We start from the raw sequence: 16,215 nt of genomic DNA, 5'->3' as shown, positions 1-16,215 counted from the left end.
TGCACCTGAAAGCCCAGTGACATCTGGAACCTGGTCCAAACCCCCTGGCACGAGCAGGAGTGTGGAATTGGTTCTTAAACACAAGGCAGGAATATACCAACCACAGCAGCATTCAAAGATGAAGGAATATGTCACATACCTTGGCAGTAAAACATGCAGGTCAATATGGACCTGCAGAAAAGACCAACATCACAAATTGGCCAGGTGGCAGCTGCATTCACCAGGTAAGCGCTGATTTCATCTTCAAAAATCTGTGACTTAAGGAACAAACTAGAGCAGTTTGTCAGAAGCTCGGAATGGGCAAGAGGGTAAGGATCACATAGTTGCTACATGTTTTGTTCATCCCTCTAGGGGCACCTGGCATTGGCCCCTGTTGGAAGACAGGATACTGGGCAGGATGGACCTTTGGGCTGGCTGTTCTTGTGTTCAAGCTATGAATCTTCACCTCAAATGCCATTTCACCAGAACACCTGGATGTGGAAAGCAGCAAACTATTCACTGCAGACAGGTCCCCTGCCTGCCAAAGGACATGCTCAGGGAACATACGAGGAAGGGCTCTCAAATCTCATTGGGCAATCATGACCTTAGTGTAGACTGCAGGAAGTTGACAGAATTCTCAGGGAAGTGGCTTAAGGTCAGCGACAGGAGACCCCTCCTGGCATTGTCGCCAGTGGTGATGCTTGCTTAGGCATCCCTGGAGTTGCTCCAGATAGTTCAGTCCAAAGGAGATTAGAGAGTTACAAAGGAATGTCACAAAAGTGGGTGACTGGGTTAGTGGTGAAATTCAGGGTTGATAAATGTAAGTGATGCACATTGGGAAAATACAGTCTCAATATACAACATATACAACAGGTATAAAGATGTAAATCTCAACCTAGCATACAATCTCAAACAGTAAAGGTCAAGAACATCTGAAAAATTGAAAAAAAATGGGGCTTGTTTAGTCTGGAGAGGAGACGACTGAGAGGGGCCTGATAACCGTTAACATAAAAGGGTATTACAAGGAGGAAGGAGAAAAGTTATTCTCCTTAACATCTGAGGATAGGACAAGGAGCAATGGCCTTAAACTGCAGCAAGGGAGGTTTAGGCTGGATATTTGGAAAAATTTCCTGTCAGGATGGTTAAGCACTGGGATAAATTGCCTGGGGAAGATTGTGGAATCTCCATCACTGGAGCTATTTAAGAGCAGATTAGACAAGTACCTTCCAGGGATGCTCTAGAGGATACTTAGGCCTGCTATGAATTCAGGGACTAGACTAGATGACCTATCGCAGTCCTTTCAAGTCCTACAGTTTCATATTCATACCAGAAGGTGAGGGCTAAATTAGAAAGCTCTTGGCGTGATTGTGGGTAGTTGTAAACAGGTGACATCCACCTCTCACAAGCAACCCTTTTTCGGGTGCATGTCAGTCCCTCTCTTAGTCTGTGGTGACACCTTCTTGTGGTTTTTCCAGTGACTCAGCCCCCCTACCCCGACCCCGAGCTAAGGCAAACACAGTCTGTATGGAATAACTCAGCGCCTTTCAGTGCAACCACGTCATTAAGGACTCACGCCCCTGGAGACCCTTTCCGCACTCTGGGTGGTTCACTGGGCCTCTTAACAATTCAGGTCCCCAACTGTGGGTGTATCACTGTCCCTCTGTAGGCCATTTCCCTGGCTTTCGGGGAGAATCTGACCCACCCGCTACTCCAGGTGCCAGCCCCGGTACCACAAGAGTAGCAGCCATGTGCCTCTGTGGCCCTTTAACTAAATGGCTTTCAGTTCTCTGGGGCGCTCCCTTGCAGCCCCAGCCGTCAGCAGGGCTTACCTCAGGGGTCAGCTGAGATCAGACCCAGCAGCCATCCAGCCCTTGCTGGCCCCTCACCACACTGAGCCCTTCACGCTGTCACTCCCCGGTCCAGACCAGCAGTGAGCTGTCCATGGTGCTGCAGTCCTGCCGCCCACCGGGAGGCTCCGCTCCTCAGGCTCCTGGAAACAACCGACCCTTGGCTGCACAGCAGCTCCTCTTATACTAGCCTGCAGCCTCTGATTGGCCAGTCCAGGGGTGGGCAGTAATTGTTGAAGGGGGTCACTCCAAGACTGTGGTAAGTGGTCAAGGGCTGAACGTGTCTCTGGACGGGGTCTGGTGTTTGGGAGGGAGGCTGGGTGCAGAAGGGAGCACGGGCTCGGGTGCAGGAGAGGGTGCAGGGTCTAGGAGGGAGTTGTGACTCGGGGAGGTAGGTAAGAGGTTGCAGAGGGTTTGGGTGGTGACCTGGGGGAGGAGCTAGGAAGAGGGAGGATCTGGGGTGCCAAAGGCAGGGCCTGGATGGGAGGCGCTCTTTTAGCAGCTTCCAGCCAGCAGCCCAGTGGGACCCTGAGGCAGGGTCCCTGTCTGCCGCAGCCCTAGGTGCAAAGTGGCTTCCTGCTCCCAGTGGCTCTCTGGATCACACGTGAGGGGAGCAGTTTTTGTGCACTGCCTCGTCCCCCACCCCAGCACGGCTCTGCCTGTGGTTTGACAGCCACATTCAGAGCTGGCCCAGGCCCATAGGGGTTGCAATTTGGTATCTGCAATGTCCCTGCCTCTCAGCATGGGAAGAAAGGTTAAATGTGTAATGCCACAGTAGGGCAGACGCATAGCGCAGGAAAAGCAAAGAATTGAGCTTGGCTCTCAGAGCCTGGGGCACCTGTTTGTCTTGTAACTGAAATCCCATTTACTCTGTGCTGGCTCGAGCCATTTCCAGAGCAGAACAAGACATTGGAGGCACCCACAGTAAACACGACCTAGTTTGACTGCACGTTTCATCAATGGCAGCAGCGACCCAATCAAGCAGGTTTTGCCTTGCAAATTGTGACTCATTTGGCCAGGGAGCAAGCCAGTTAAAGAACCCCAGGGAAGCCGGCGTAAATCAGAATAACCCTGAGGGGCTTCTCTAGCTGAGTGCCCCAGACTGGAGCCAGGGCAGGAGGAGAGGACTTGTCAGGACACATTTCCCACTATGTCAACCTGTCTGCTGCCCTTTTACCTCTGCTCCCGAGAGAAATGTCTTGTTCCAGCTGTAAATCATTCACGAACTGTCAGGGCAGACACAGGCAGCTTTGCTACCAGGAGCAAATCAGGCTCCAAAGCTTGGACTTTAGGTCAGGATGGAACCTTGTATAGCTACAGCCAAGTGACTGGCTACAATTAACCTAGCTGCACCAGACCCATACAAACCCTGGGGAGCTTCTGGGTGCTGGGAACAGAACCATACAATGCAACCATAGACATCTAGAGATTAGGGAAAATCTGAGTGCAGGGAATGGACTTGCTGACCTCTGGAAGGACCTTCTAGTACTAAGGACCAGCCCTACTGCTACTGAGTCTCCCTGACTCAGCAGTTTCTTGGGTGGCTACAGCTTCCAGTTCCTGCCCCTGCTCAGTCTGCTAATGAATAGCTGCCCGAAGCAGAGCTGCTTCCAGCGCGGGAGCAAGTCCCTGCTGGGAATGGAGGCGGTTGGCTTGGCTCAGATGCAGTCTCCCTTGTGATTTAAGTTAGCAATTGCACAGACACTGCTGATCTGCTGCACACCAAGTCCTGGCACCCAACCAGCCCTTCTACCGATGCAGAGGAATCACAGCTAGCCAAGAGCTCTTACCTCACCTGGGCTATTGCTCCCTCAGACATCCCACAACAAGCTGATCCGGCCAGGCATAAATATCCCACAAGACTGGCTGGAGAGACCTTTCGAGAGCCCTAGACACCTGGCAAAGCTGAGGGAATGCAGCAAAGATCCTACTCTTAGTCTTGGGTTATATTTCACATTGGCTCCTTGTCAAGGCTTTTCCCCACTCTGACACACTGAGTGCAGAAGGTGGGGCCCACAAGAAACTTTAAAAGTACCTTGCCTCTATAGGCTCTGCTTAAATGCTTCCCAAGGTCACAGATTCCCTGCCCCCAGGGGGATAGCTGCCACCACCCACGTGAGAAAACCCCCCTTGAGAAGCCAGGAAGACACACTTGGGATGTCTCCCTGTGTGGTAACCCCAAGCACTTAACTCTCCTTTAGGAGCGAGCTTGGAAATAAATAGGAAGCAATTAAGCTGCAATCAGATACCTGACTTTTTTGTCTTAGGTCTGGGTATACACAGACCCTTTGCTAGGACACAGAAATCAAATCATCACCTTCAAATAAAAAAGGTGATTTATTAAGAAAGAAAAAGGTAAAGTAGATCATGAAAGTGGACAATGCGTACGTGGTTGCTAGTTGTTACAGAGCCTCTTTAAAAAGGTAGATAAAAGATAAGAAGGTAGAATTATTTCCCTGGGATTCAGTTTAAATGTTCTAGTGTGCAAAGGGGGTACGTCAGCCAGCCTGAGAGGTCCTGTACCAAAACCCAAAATAAAAAAAATAACCTGATTTCAGCTGACTGAAAAATTCCTTTCTACTTACATATCTGTATGAGCAGATCATTTTGTGGCCTGGATATTTACTGATTCATTAAGGCTGCTCAGGATTAAACACCTCTGTGTTTCTCTGCTCTGGCCACACACAAAAAGATAAGACCCCTCAGCAGGTAACTGCTTCAATTCAAAAGATCTCTCCCTCTGTCCATGGGCTCATCTGGCTGCTTGCCAACAGAGACCCCACTCCCTCTGAGTTTAACCCTTTACAGACATTCATTCATGACACTCCTACAGGCTCAACCCTACTGCCGGGCTCCTCTCCGTTCCCCGAGGGGAAAGTCTGCAGGGAGGCTATGGCAGTGGATAGCAGCTACCAAACTGCCCCTCTGCCAGGGGAAGCACAGAGTAAGGGGTATGGAAAGTGTTAAAATGACAAGCAACGGTTTGAATTTGAAAGGGGTTTTCCTTAGCCCACTAGTAAGGGAGAGGCAGGAGAGTCCCTCCATAAAAATAAGATACGTGCCTGTCCCTCCCACCCCATGTCTTAGTCCGAGTTTCCTCAGATGAATGAAAGTCCAAAGGCCACATTGAATCATAGAATCCGAGGGCTGGAAGGGACCTCAGGAGGTCATTGAGTCCAGCCCCCTGCTTCCAAATAAGTCATCTCAGCCTGCCTATGTCATGCCGGGTCTTAAAAGCCTCTAGGAATGGAGAATCCACCACCTCTCTAGGCAACGCATTCCAGGCTTCACCACCTCCTGGGGAAGTAGTTCTTCCTAATATCCAACCTACTTCTCTCCTTCTGTAACTTCAGACCATTGCTCCTTGTTCTGCCATCTGTCACCACGGAGAACAGTTTCTCTCCACTCTCTTTAGAGCTCCCCTTCAGGAAGTTGAAGGCTGCTATTAAATCACCCTCAGTCCTCTCTTCTGCAAACTAAACAAGCCCAAATCCCTCACCTGCTCCTCATAAGTCATGTGCTCCAGCCCCTTAATGATTTTTGTTTCCAGACCTGCTCCAGTATATTCACATCCTTTCTATCCTGGGGTGGGGGGCGGGGGCGCAAAACTGGATGCAATACTCCAGGTGTGGCCTCACCAGTGTCATGTGGTATCTCACATGGGGTAGCCATAACTTCTGTAGCTCATGGGGGGCATGAGGTTGGGCAGTGCCACCATTAGGATGGAGTGGTGACTGAATTGTCTCACTGCTCTGAGAAATGTATAAACTGGCAAGAAAGGAACTGCAGAGACAGCCTGGGCAGGGAGGTGCACACAAGGCAGAAAGTGAGGACTCAGGGCTCTGTGCTGCCCAGATGCTGCCTGTCTGGAGGAAAGAGAGGAGGCAACTTTTGAACTGAGAGAAAGAAAAGTGGTTCTCTAGGGACAGACGGGAGAATGTGGATAGGCTGCTTACAACTGGATTGATCCTCCAGAGCCCAAGAAAGACTGAACTGGACTGTCCTGGGGCAAGTGACTTGCTCATGTGATAATCTCCATTTTGGGTGGTACCTTCACACAGCAAAAACTATGGGATTCTTGCCACATGGGCAAGAGTATAAAGTGGACCTGGGGTTCCTCCATCTGTGGCTTCACTCCAGCTCCTCCCTTCAGGAGCATTTCTGTGAACTTGGGCCTGGAATGACCCATCCTAACCAAGGACGATTTCCAGTGACTTAAGCTAGCAGCCTATTCCAGCTCTGCTAAGAGCCTGCCCCAGGAACTTTGCATTAGTATATGTAAAGTAAAGTCCTCACGAATTTTACTCAAACTTTTTAAACTTTTTTTTTCTTTTAATAAACCTTTAGATTTGCCAATCCTAATGGACTGGCTCAGCACGCCCCTTCGTATAAGATCTGAGGCATCAATTGACCTTGGCATGCGTCTGGTACTTTGGAACTGGAAGAACCCGTGTGAATTGGCAAGAAGAAGGTGATCAGAGAGGGCGTGGGGCCCCTACTGGATGAGGGAGGTAACCCAGTGACAGATGATGTAGGGAAAGCTGAAGTACTTAATGCTTTCTTTGCCTCTGTCTTCACGGGCAAGGACAGCTCCCAGACTAATGCGAAAAGTGATGCACTGTGGGAGGAAGGTGGGCAGCCTTTGGTGGGGAAAGAACAGGTTAGGAGCTATCTAAAAAAGCTAAACGTACATAAATCCGTGGGCCTGGACCTAATTCATCTGAGGGTTCTGAGGGAGTTGGCGTATGTCATTGATGAGCCCTTGGCCGTTATCTTTGAAAAGTCGTGGAGATCAGGAGAGATCCCGGATGATTGGAAAAAGGCAAATGTAGTGCCCATCTTTAAAAAAGGGAAGAAGGATGATCCAGGGAACTATAGGCCGGTCAGTCTTACATCAGTCCCTGGAAAAATCATGGAGGGGCTCCTCAAGGAAGTCATTTTGAGACACTTGGAGGAGGGGAAAGTGATCAGGAATAGTCAGCATGGACTCACGAAGGGCAAGTCATGCCTGACCAATCTGATTAGCTTCTACGATGAGATAACTGGCTCTGTGGACAGGGGAAAATCAATGGATGTGATTTATCTTGACTTTAGCAAAGCTTTTGATACAGTCTCTCACAACATTCTTGTCAGCAAGTTAAAGGAATGTGGACTGGATAAATGGATGGTAAGATGGCTAGACAGCTGGCTAGGTCGGGCCCATCGGGTAGTGATCAATGGCTCGATGTTGGGATGGTGGTCGGTTTCTAGTGGAGTGCCCCAAGGTTCGGTTCTGGGTCCTGTTCTGTTCAACATATTTATCAATGACCTGGATGAGGGGTTGGATTGCACCCTCAGCAAGTTTGCGGATGACACTAAGCTAGGGGGAGAGGTAGATATGCTGGAGGGTAGGGATAGGATCCAGAGTGACTTAGACAAATTGGAAGACTGGGCTGCAAGAAATCTGATGAGGTTCAATAAGGACAAGTGCAGAGTCCTGCACTTGGGCTGGAAGAATCCCAAGCATTGTTACAGGCTGGGGTCCGACTGGCTCAGTAGTAGTTCTGCAGAAAAGGACCTGGGAGTTGTAGTGGACGAGAAGCTGGACATGAGTCGTCCATGTGCCATTGTAGCCAAGAAGGCTAATGGCATATTAGGTTGCATCAAGAGGAGCGTTGCCAGTAGATCCAGAGAAGTGATTGTTCCTCTTTATTCAGCTTTGGTGAGGCCGCATCTGGAGTATTGTGTCCAGTTCTGGGCTCCCAATTATAGGAAGGATGTGGACACACTGGAGACGGTCCAGTGGAGGGTGACCAAAATAACTGGGGGTGGGGGTGGAGCATATGACCTATGAAGAAAGGTTGAGGGACTTGGAACTGTTTAGTCTGCAGAAGAGAAGACTGAGGGGGGACTTGATAACAGCCTTCAACTTACTGAAGGGAGGTTGCAAAGAGGCTGGAGAGAGGCTGTTCACAGTGGTCACGGATGGCAGAACACAGAACAATGGTCTCAAGGTGCAGTTGGGAAGGTCCACGTTGAACATTAGGAAAAACTTTTTCACTAGGAGGGTGGTGAAGCCCTGGAATTGTCTACCCAGGGAAGTAGTGGAGTCTTCATCCCTGGAGGTGTTTAAGTCTCGCCTTGACAAAGCCCTGGCTGGGCTGATCTGATGGGTTTGGTCCTGCCTAGGGTAAGGGGCTGGACTTGATGGCTTTTTTACATCTCTTCCAGCTCTATTGTTCTACAGTTCTATGAATTTGGTGAGATTGGTTTTCGTAACCTCTCATCTGTGTGAGGAAGGATACTGGTTGTGGCAGAAGAGAAGCTGGAGTATACAAGGGAATTGCTTGTGTGACTTCTTGCTGGCCAGCATGGCAACAGAAGTGCTCTTTGTGAATGGTCTAGGAGGCCCCCCCGCTTAGGCTGTCAGTAGCCCTGTCTTTAAGCAATTTGCCCTGATTTGATCCTCTGAGAGGTGCCCAGCTAAGTCCAAGGATTACACAAGGGATGCGGAGAACGTAGAAAAGTTGTCTGCTCTTTTATGCTACTCTATTGATGGCAAAACCAAGGCGATATCTTTGGAGGCCAAGTTGCATGGTCCCATTGTAGCAGATATTACACAATAAATTCAGAAAGACCTGCCAAATAAGTTATGCGCTTGGTCGAATGGTGCCAAAGTTATGTCCATGTGCAAGAGACATAAAAGTGCTTTTACAACATTACATTAAACAAGCAAATCCCTTAGACTCCGCTTCAGTCACCAATGAGAGCTGGTGGTTACTCATGCCTGAGAAGAGCACAACAGTGGCAGATACAGTCGCAAATTGTAAATCCATATGATCTTCCCTCCCCCGCCCCCACAGGCATGAATCGAGTGTTCTGTACAAAGGCCAGAATTTGCAAGGATTCACAGAAACAACAGAAATAGGCCTCAGTAATTTGGAAGAGGGTCACAGCATTCTGTTAAACTTTGGAAATGGATCTGGTCACCTGCCCAGCGAAGAAAGGAGTTGTCAGAAGTTACCCAAATTCTTGTTCTTCCCTGACGTTATGAGAAGGACTGTGACTGTTTTTTCGTTCCTGTGGCGAGTTCCTTCCCTGCTCAGAGGTTTCATCCAGGCAACTTGCTTTGAACGATGCCTGTGACGAAGCATCACTAATCAGCTGTGCCACCCAAAGAGCTAACCTATAGCGTTCCATATTTCAAGTTCCCTAGTCATTGAGCACCCACAGGGACACTACGCAAAGAAGAAATTTAAGTTACTTTCAGCCCTGTTCCTACTGTACTTTCCTCAGGCTTTTCTCTCTCTCGCCCTACCCGCCCTTCCAGGTTTAGCAATCCCCTTGGGGCCAACCTCCCAGCTCCCCATGGTTTCTTAGATTTCACTCTTTCCCTCTGCAGTGCAAGGAGGGTGGGTCCTGGCTTCCTCCCCGCAGTCATCGCTCCTGCCAGTGGCCTGGCTTCATCCTAGCCCTGCCCATACCTGCTGAAGGGCGCCTCATCCTCCAATCAGGAGTCACTCCACCAACCTAAGCCCCTCATTTTAGGTCACAGTACTCCATTTGGCCTTTTCAGGCCCTCTGTAACCTTCTGAGGACTGGTGTGGGGTGAATCCCCCCAAACACACCCCTAAAAAAGGGGGAGCAACCAGCTAAGCACTGCCGAGATGTTGTGCTATAGGGAATCGCTAATTGACTATCAGTTAGCAAGCAGATGCAATTGCAAAACAAGGCTAATGTCTGTTTGGGATGTGTTAACAGCAGCGTCGTAGGTCAGACAAGGGAGATAATTGTCCTGCTGTACCTAGCACCGGTACGTACCTTGTCCTCTTGTGGGTATGACCTTTCATGAAAGAGGTAGGCAAATTGGAGAGAACAACAAAAGCGATTTAGAAAAGCTGCCCTCTGAGAAAAGGCTGAAAGAACAAGGCATGCTCAGACCAGAGAGAAGGGGCCTGAGGGGAGAACCTGACAGGGGCCTGGTTCTAGACCAAACTCCCTCTGGGTGCTTGGGCAGGTTGCTGCATCTCTCTGTGCCTCAACTCCCCATGTGTAACATGGAGGAAATAGGGCAGGGACTGCCTCTCCATGTGCCGCTCCTGGCACAATGGGGAACATCACCCGCTGCACCCCAGCAGACTGTTTCAGGAAACTCCTCAAAGGCAGACTAGGCCTCCAAGGTCACGTCTTGGTCGTTCTAGTATCTTAGTTTTAATCACTATTTTAACTACCCAGAAACTAACCTGGTGATTAAACTAAGTGCAGCCCTGTTCCCCTGCCCCCCAATCTTTTATTGCTCAGGAAGAGTCCAGGATGCCCACTGGGACCTGGGAGTCAGGGCACCTGGATTCCATTCCTAGCATTGGGAGGGTAGCCCAGGAGTCAGAGGCATGTCCCTGACTCTGCCGCAAGTTCATTCTGTGGCCTTGGCCAAATCATTTTCGCTCTTGGGAGCCTGCTTTTCTGTAAATGCACCTTATTAAATTGTTACTTTGTTGCTGGAATTGATGAGCCTTGTTTCCTAAACCCACACCCTTTCCTTCTCTGTGTTGCGCCAGTTGCAAATGACTGACTTCTGAATAACTTCTGCACACTGGAAGCTGATCCACAGTTTTCTGATAGCAGATGAGCTAAGTCAGCTCATAAAAACTACTTCCAGGGTTCTGCATGCCCAGCAAAATAACAACAGCCTGCAGTTATTGCCAAGTCACTCAGATTGCAGAGCTGTAACTCAGCCCATTTAAAGGGAAAAATGGGAACCTAAGAGTGGGTTGGCAGCTGTAGCCGAGATGGCAAACAAGAGGCTGCTTCCGGTCTTGCACGCCTGTTGGAGCAGTCACAGAGCTGTTCAGGAAAAGGCAAAGACAGCCTGAAGTTATGTGCATGCTCCTGATCCTTTGGCTGTCTGGGCTCTGGTCTCCACCCTGAGCTCGGTTAGAGAGGCCTTTAATACAGCTCCACATCAGCGTGGACATCTGGGAACAAGGAATGCAGGCCACACCTACCAAAGCAGGGACTCAATACTGGGCATCAGGGACGCTGAAAAAGCTTTGGCGATTGTAGTGGATAATCGAATGAACACAAACTCCCACTATGCTGCTGTGGCAAAAAGAGCTAATGTGAAAACAGGGGAGCCTCAGGTAGGTACAGAGAAGTTATTTTACTGCTGTATTTGATACGAGTGCACCTGCCACCAGATTCCTGTGTCCAGTTCCAGCTCCTGCGTGTCAAGACCGATGTCGAGACATTGCAGAAGGTTCAGAGAAGAGCGAGGAGAATGATTAAAGGGTTAGGAAACTATAGCGAAAGACTCAAGGAGCTCAGCCTCTTTAGCATCACAAGACAACCCTACCTGGGGGATAGAGAGTCAGTCAAGGGGCTCTCCTGGCTAGCAGAGAAAGGGCTGATACAACCCAGTGGCTGGAAGTTGGAGCTAGACAACTTCAGACTCAAACTATGGTGCACATTTGTAATGGTAAGAGTAACTAGCCATTGGACCAAGGCTTATGGTGGCATCGCCATCACTGGTAATATTAAAGTCAAGACTGAGTGTTAGTCCAAGAGTTCCTCTCGGAATTACTGTGGGGACATGTCCCTGCCCTGTGTTGCATAGGTCAGACTAGACGATCACAAGGTTCTCTTTTGGCCTTACAGTCTATGAATTGATGCCAGGTCTATAACTACCTGGGTCTGTCCATTTCTAATCCTGGCAAAACCTTAGCTTTAGTCCAGCCTTCTGGAGCTCCCCCTGGCCCCTGTGTGCCACGGCTTAGTGAAAACCACTGTGAACGGTGCAGCAGGCACCAAAGCAGTTCTCCAACCTCCACTTTGGAAAAGCAGAAGTCGCCACTCCACAGGAAGGAAGCTGCAAACTCTACGTGCGGATTGAAACAGCCAGCAAAATGCAATCTCTGGGCTGCGCGTGCCCAGTCGCGAAAGTGACTGAACATTCGTTATGGCCATGAAAGGGCCTAACTCTGGTTACGAGCAGCAGGGTCTGAGGACTCTCAGGTGAAGCAAGGCCTGTGAGCATGTAAAGAATGATTAGCACTGAGCATGTGTAATACTGGGGTAAGCAAGGTCAAACAGCACCAGCCTGGGCTGGCTCAGTGCTCCTGCTTCTGCTAGGTAAGGCTCAGGGTAGCTCTAATGGTGAGCAAGTGCAGAAAACAGGGATGGGGTAATGATGGCTAGTGAGCATGCTCAGTAGAGGTTAAAATAGTATAAAAGGAAGTCCTCTCAGATGATATAAAAGGTCAGCTGCCCGTCGGGAGAAGCTGGTTGGGATTGAAGGAGCAGAGCAAACAGTTGTGAGCAGAGGCCTGCACTTGTGCAGAAATAAGGACTTTTTCTATAACTGCAGTCAGGGATTTGTGTCTGACTTCTGTTTTAGATTAGTGCAGTAGGAGGGATTGTGATCATATCAATAAAAGATTTCTTGCTTGGGAGAGGAATATTGCCTGTGTCAGTCACTTATTGGAAGGCCTGCTCTGTGGCTTTCGAGTATTTCTTTCCTGATACCTTAGAAAAGACCGATTAAGCAGGCAATTCACAAGTTACTTTAGGGGTTCCCCAAAATAAGTTTTCAATGAGTTCTTGGACCAGCTCTTTCAAGGCTCTGGAATGCAAATTAGCTGGGCCTGCCAATTTAAACTTAACAAACATCTTCCTGAGATACTAGTGGAATAGAAAGGTCGTGTCTACACTAGCCCGAAACTCCAAAATGGCCACGCAAATGGCCATTTCGAAGTTTACTAATGAAGCGCTGAAATACATATTCAGCGCCTCATTAGCATGCGGGCGGCCGCAGCACTTCGAAATTGGAGCGGCTCACTGCGCGGCTCGTGCAGATGGGGCTCCGTTTCGAAAGGACGCTGCCTACTTCGAAGTCCCCTTATTCCCATCTGCTCATAGGAGTAAGGGGACTTCGAAGTAGGCGGGGTCCTTTCGAAAAGGAGCCCCATCTGGATGAGTCGCGTCAATTTCGAAGTGCCGCGGCCGCCCGCATGCTAATGAGGCGCTGAATATGTATTTCAGCGCTTCATTAGTAAACTTCGAAATGGCCATTTGCATGGCCATTTCGAAGTTTTTGGCTAGTGTAGACACTGCCAAAGAGTGGTATCATCATCAGATACAAACATATCATCTGTTTTTCCACAAATACAGAATGGAAATATTTATTGAACACATCTGGGTTTTTGAATAGTGGTCTGTTCTGGTCTGGCTATGGTCTGAAAAAGTGGGTCTGTCCCACGAAAGCTCACCTAATAAACTATTTTGCTAGTCTTTAAAGTGCTACTTGACTGCTTTTTGTTTTGATCTGGGTTTTTGTACTATTATTAATTCTATTACTTCCATCTAGTAACAGACTATACCTTTGCTAGGATTTTTTTCCTGAATAAATTCTGTCTTATTATTCTCTACTTTGCAAGCCATAGAGTTTCCTTATGTCTCTTTGGTTCCCTTATCAATTTTCTACAGTTCCTAGTTCATGAGTGATATTAATGTCTATCAACTTCTCCTATGTCTCAAAATTGTTTATAGCCATTGCTTCCCTCCTAAATAGGTCAGGGTTTAACCAGCAGGGTCTTCTTCCTCAGCTGTGGTACAGGGTGAGGGATGGGGGGTATTGTCAGTAAATCAGACCAGGAGCTCCTTGCCAACGATTTCTACTCCGCACCCCGGTGTGTGTGTGTGTGTGTGTGTGTGTGTGTGTCCTGCCTGACGGACTCTTGTCAAAGGTGCATTTTCAGCGTCACACAGGGCAGCGCAGACGTGGCGTATCATGGTGAAAGACTTCCCTGCTCTGCAAACCCTTCCTGTGGAAACTCGAGCCCAGCTGTGTTCCTGACCTGACCCATGGCTGGTTCAACTGGAAGTCAAATGCTTGTTAAATGTCAGCGGTAGATGCTGCACTTCTCCAGCACAGACCGCAGCTTGCATTGGGCACACCTTATAAATGAAGCCCTGACAGTTCTTTCCTGGTACCTGGGCCAGGCTAATCCATCATACAAGTAGCTCTCTAGCAGCTATTGACATATGCATTAGGGATGAATGACTGAGTGGGGCGGGGATGGGGAGAGCAGTGTATGAACAGGATTCATCACTCTAGCTCTGACTCCTTGCCTGCCCTTAATAGTTTGGCTGCTGTAGCGCAGTATTTGTTGTTAAGCCTCCAGGAAAGATTAACTCCCCGCACCGGCTCCTCTGACAATTCAACTCAAGGCCCCAGCACTTGGGCAGGGAGAGTCCTGCTACGTTGGGAGACGTGTGCATGTTCTCTCCTTTGGGCATGGACATCACACCTGTCTCTTTCTCCCGTCATTTAAAAGCTGCAGGGTGAAGCTCTTGGTTTTCATGCATCTACCCCCCATTCGAGCTGGGTTAGAAGTGACAAACTCAGTAGCATCAAGGGGGCACTCTGAAACAGGTGGGTGGCTTTTTGTGCAGTCAGTGTGGTTGGAGGAGTCCATGGTAGAAGAACCCCAGGTAGCCCTGAGACACAGCTACGGCAGAAGCCGTGGAAAGGGAGCTCGACTCTGCAGTTAAGTCTCCCCTGTGGGAGAGTGGCACTGGTCTCTGGGCTGGACATGCCAGCAGGGAGCAATTCCTTCATGTTTCTTAAGCAACTCATCTTGCTAGCTGGTTTGCCTCAAAGCTGAGTGGGCCCTGGCCAGTCCGGGGAGTGCGGGAAGAAGTGTTGACTGAGCAGGAAAAAAATCCCCTGATTCAGATCAAGGTGTGTTTCACTTTCTAGTACCCTACAATGCAGCACAGTCATGGCATTGACATTCTCCCTTGGGCTTTGCTCAGACAGAGGAGGGTCAGACAGGGTTATGGTTACCCAGTCTCCTCTCTACGCCTTTGATATTGCTGTATCTTGCCTGACTCTCTTTGGGCAGGCACTTGGGACCTATAGCCTCAAGCCCATTTAGGTTCCCAACGTCCTGTGAAATCAATAGAAATTAGGAGCCTAAATATCTTTGAGGATTTGAACCTTGACGACTGAAATCACCCCGAAGGCCTCCACTAGTAGGGAGGGATAGTGCAGTGCTTTGAGCACTAGCCTGCTAAAGCCAGGGTTGAGCGCTTAATCCTTGAGGAGGCCATTTAAGGTTTGGGGCAAATAGGTGTCAGGGATGGTGCTGGGTCCTGCCAAGAGGGCAGGGGACTGGACTAGATGACCTCCTGAGGTCCCTTCCACTTCCAGGAGATGTGTATCTCCACTTTTATACCTAATTTTCCAAAGTTTTCACCCCCCAGAATACTTTGAATGAGGGCTCCAGATGGATCCAGCAGAGCACAGCCAGCTGGCTGTCGCTCACAATGCTTAATGCGTTGCTGGAAGGTGCTTAGATAAGTCAGCACTGGGGAGAGTAGGACGCATGTGTGGAACAGTTTTGCAGTCAATTATTAAGCATGTCGCAGCCAACAGTAAGTGGGTTAGAAAACCCAGCAGAGAAGGAAGGGAAGAGAAAGAATGGAGATCAGACTCCAGGGATGCTGTAGGAGTTGGCATCATGTAATGGAAAAAATTACTTCCCCTTGATGAGAGGCCATCAGCACACACAGCCCCATGGTTCTCTGCCTCAGACTCTTTACAGAACGGGTCACTCGGCTCCGGCTAGCCGTGACAACACTGTCCTTTTGCCTACTTACAGTCCCACTGCACTGATGTGAATGGAACCCAGGCTAAATGATCCCCGGTTTTGCCTTCACTAATGAGCCGCAAGTGGAAGTAAAATGCATAACAATGAAGCTTGCAGATGTTGCAAGGCACAGCATAGTTCATACTGGTGAAGGCAGTCAAAGGGCAGAGGATGTCTAGAGGCCTTAGAAATCTGAAAAGAGAGACAGGTCTCTACCTGACAAGTATCAGAGAGGGAGCCGTGTTAGTCTGTAGTTTTGAGAACAACAAGAAGTCCTGTGGCACCTTATAGACTAACAGATATTTTGAAGCATAAGTTTTCATGTGCAAAGACCCGCTTCATCAGATGCATGAGTCGGGGGGTGGTTTCAGAGGCATATTTAAAGAGTGGGCCCAGTAAAAAGGGAGGGTCAGAGCTCACAAGGTCTATTCAGCAAGGTGGAAATGGCCCATTATCAATAGCAGGTATCAAAAGAGGGAAAAATAAGTCATATCAGACAGGGGGATATGAGCCATTGTCAGAGTGTAAAGGAGAGATAGTAACACCCAGGGCAGAGAAGCTGCTTTGGTAAGGTGCGAGCCACTCCCAGTCTCTGTTTAATCGTTGGTTAATGGAGTTTGTCTTGTAGCAAGGAAAACAAGAGAACACCACTGACCATCACATACAACCCCCACCTAAGGCCTCTCCAACACACCATCAGTGATCTGCAACCCATCCTGGACAATGATCCTTCACTCTCACAGACCTTGGGAGGCAGGCCT

This window comes from Carettochelys insculpta, chromosome 3, assembly GCF_033958435.1.
Source record: "Carettochelys insculpta isolate YL-2023 chromosome 3, ASM3395843v1, whole genome shotgun sequence".
Taxonomy (NCBI): domain Eukaryota; kingdom Metazoa; phylum Chordata; order Testudines; family Carettochelyidae; genus Carettochelys; species Carettochelys insculpta.
Note: the sequence above shows the minus strand (reverse complement) of the source record.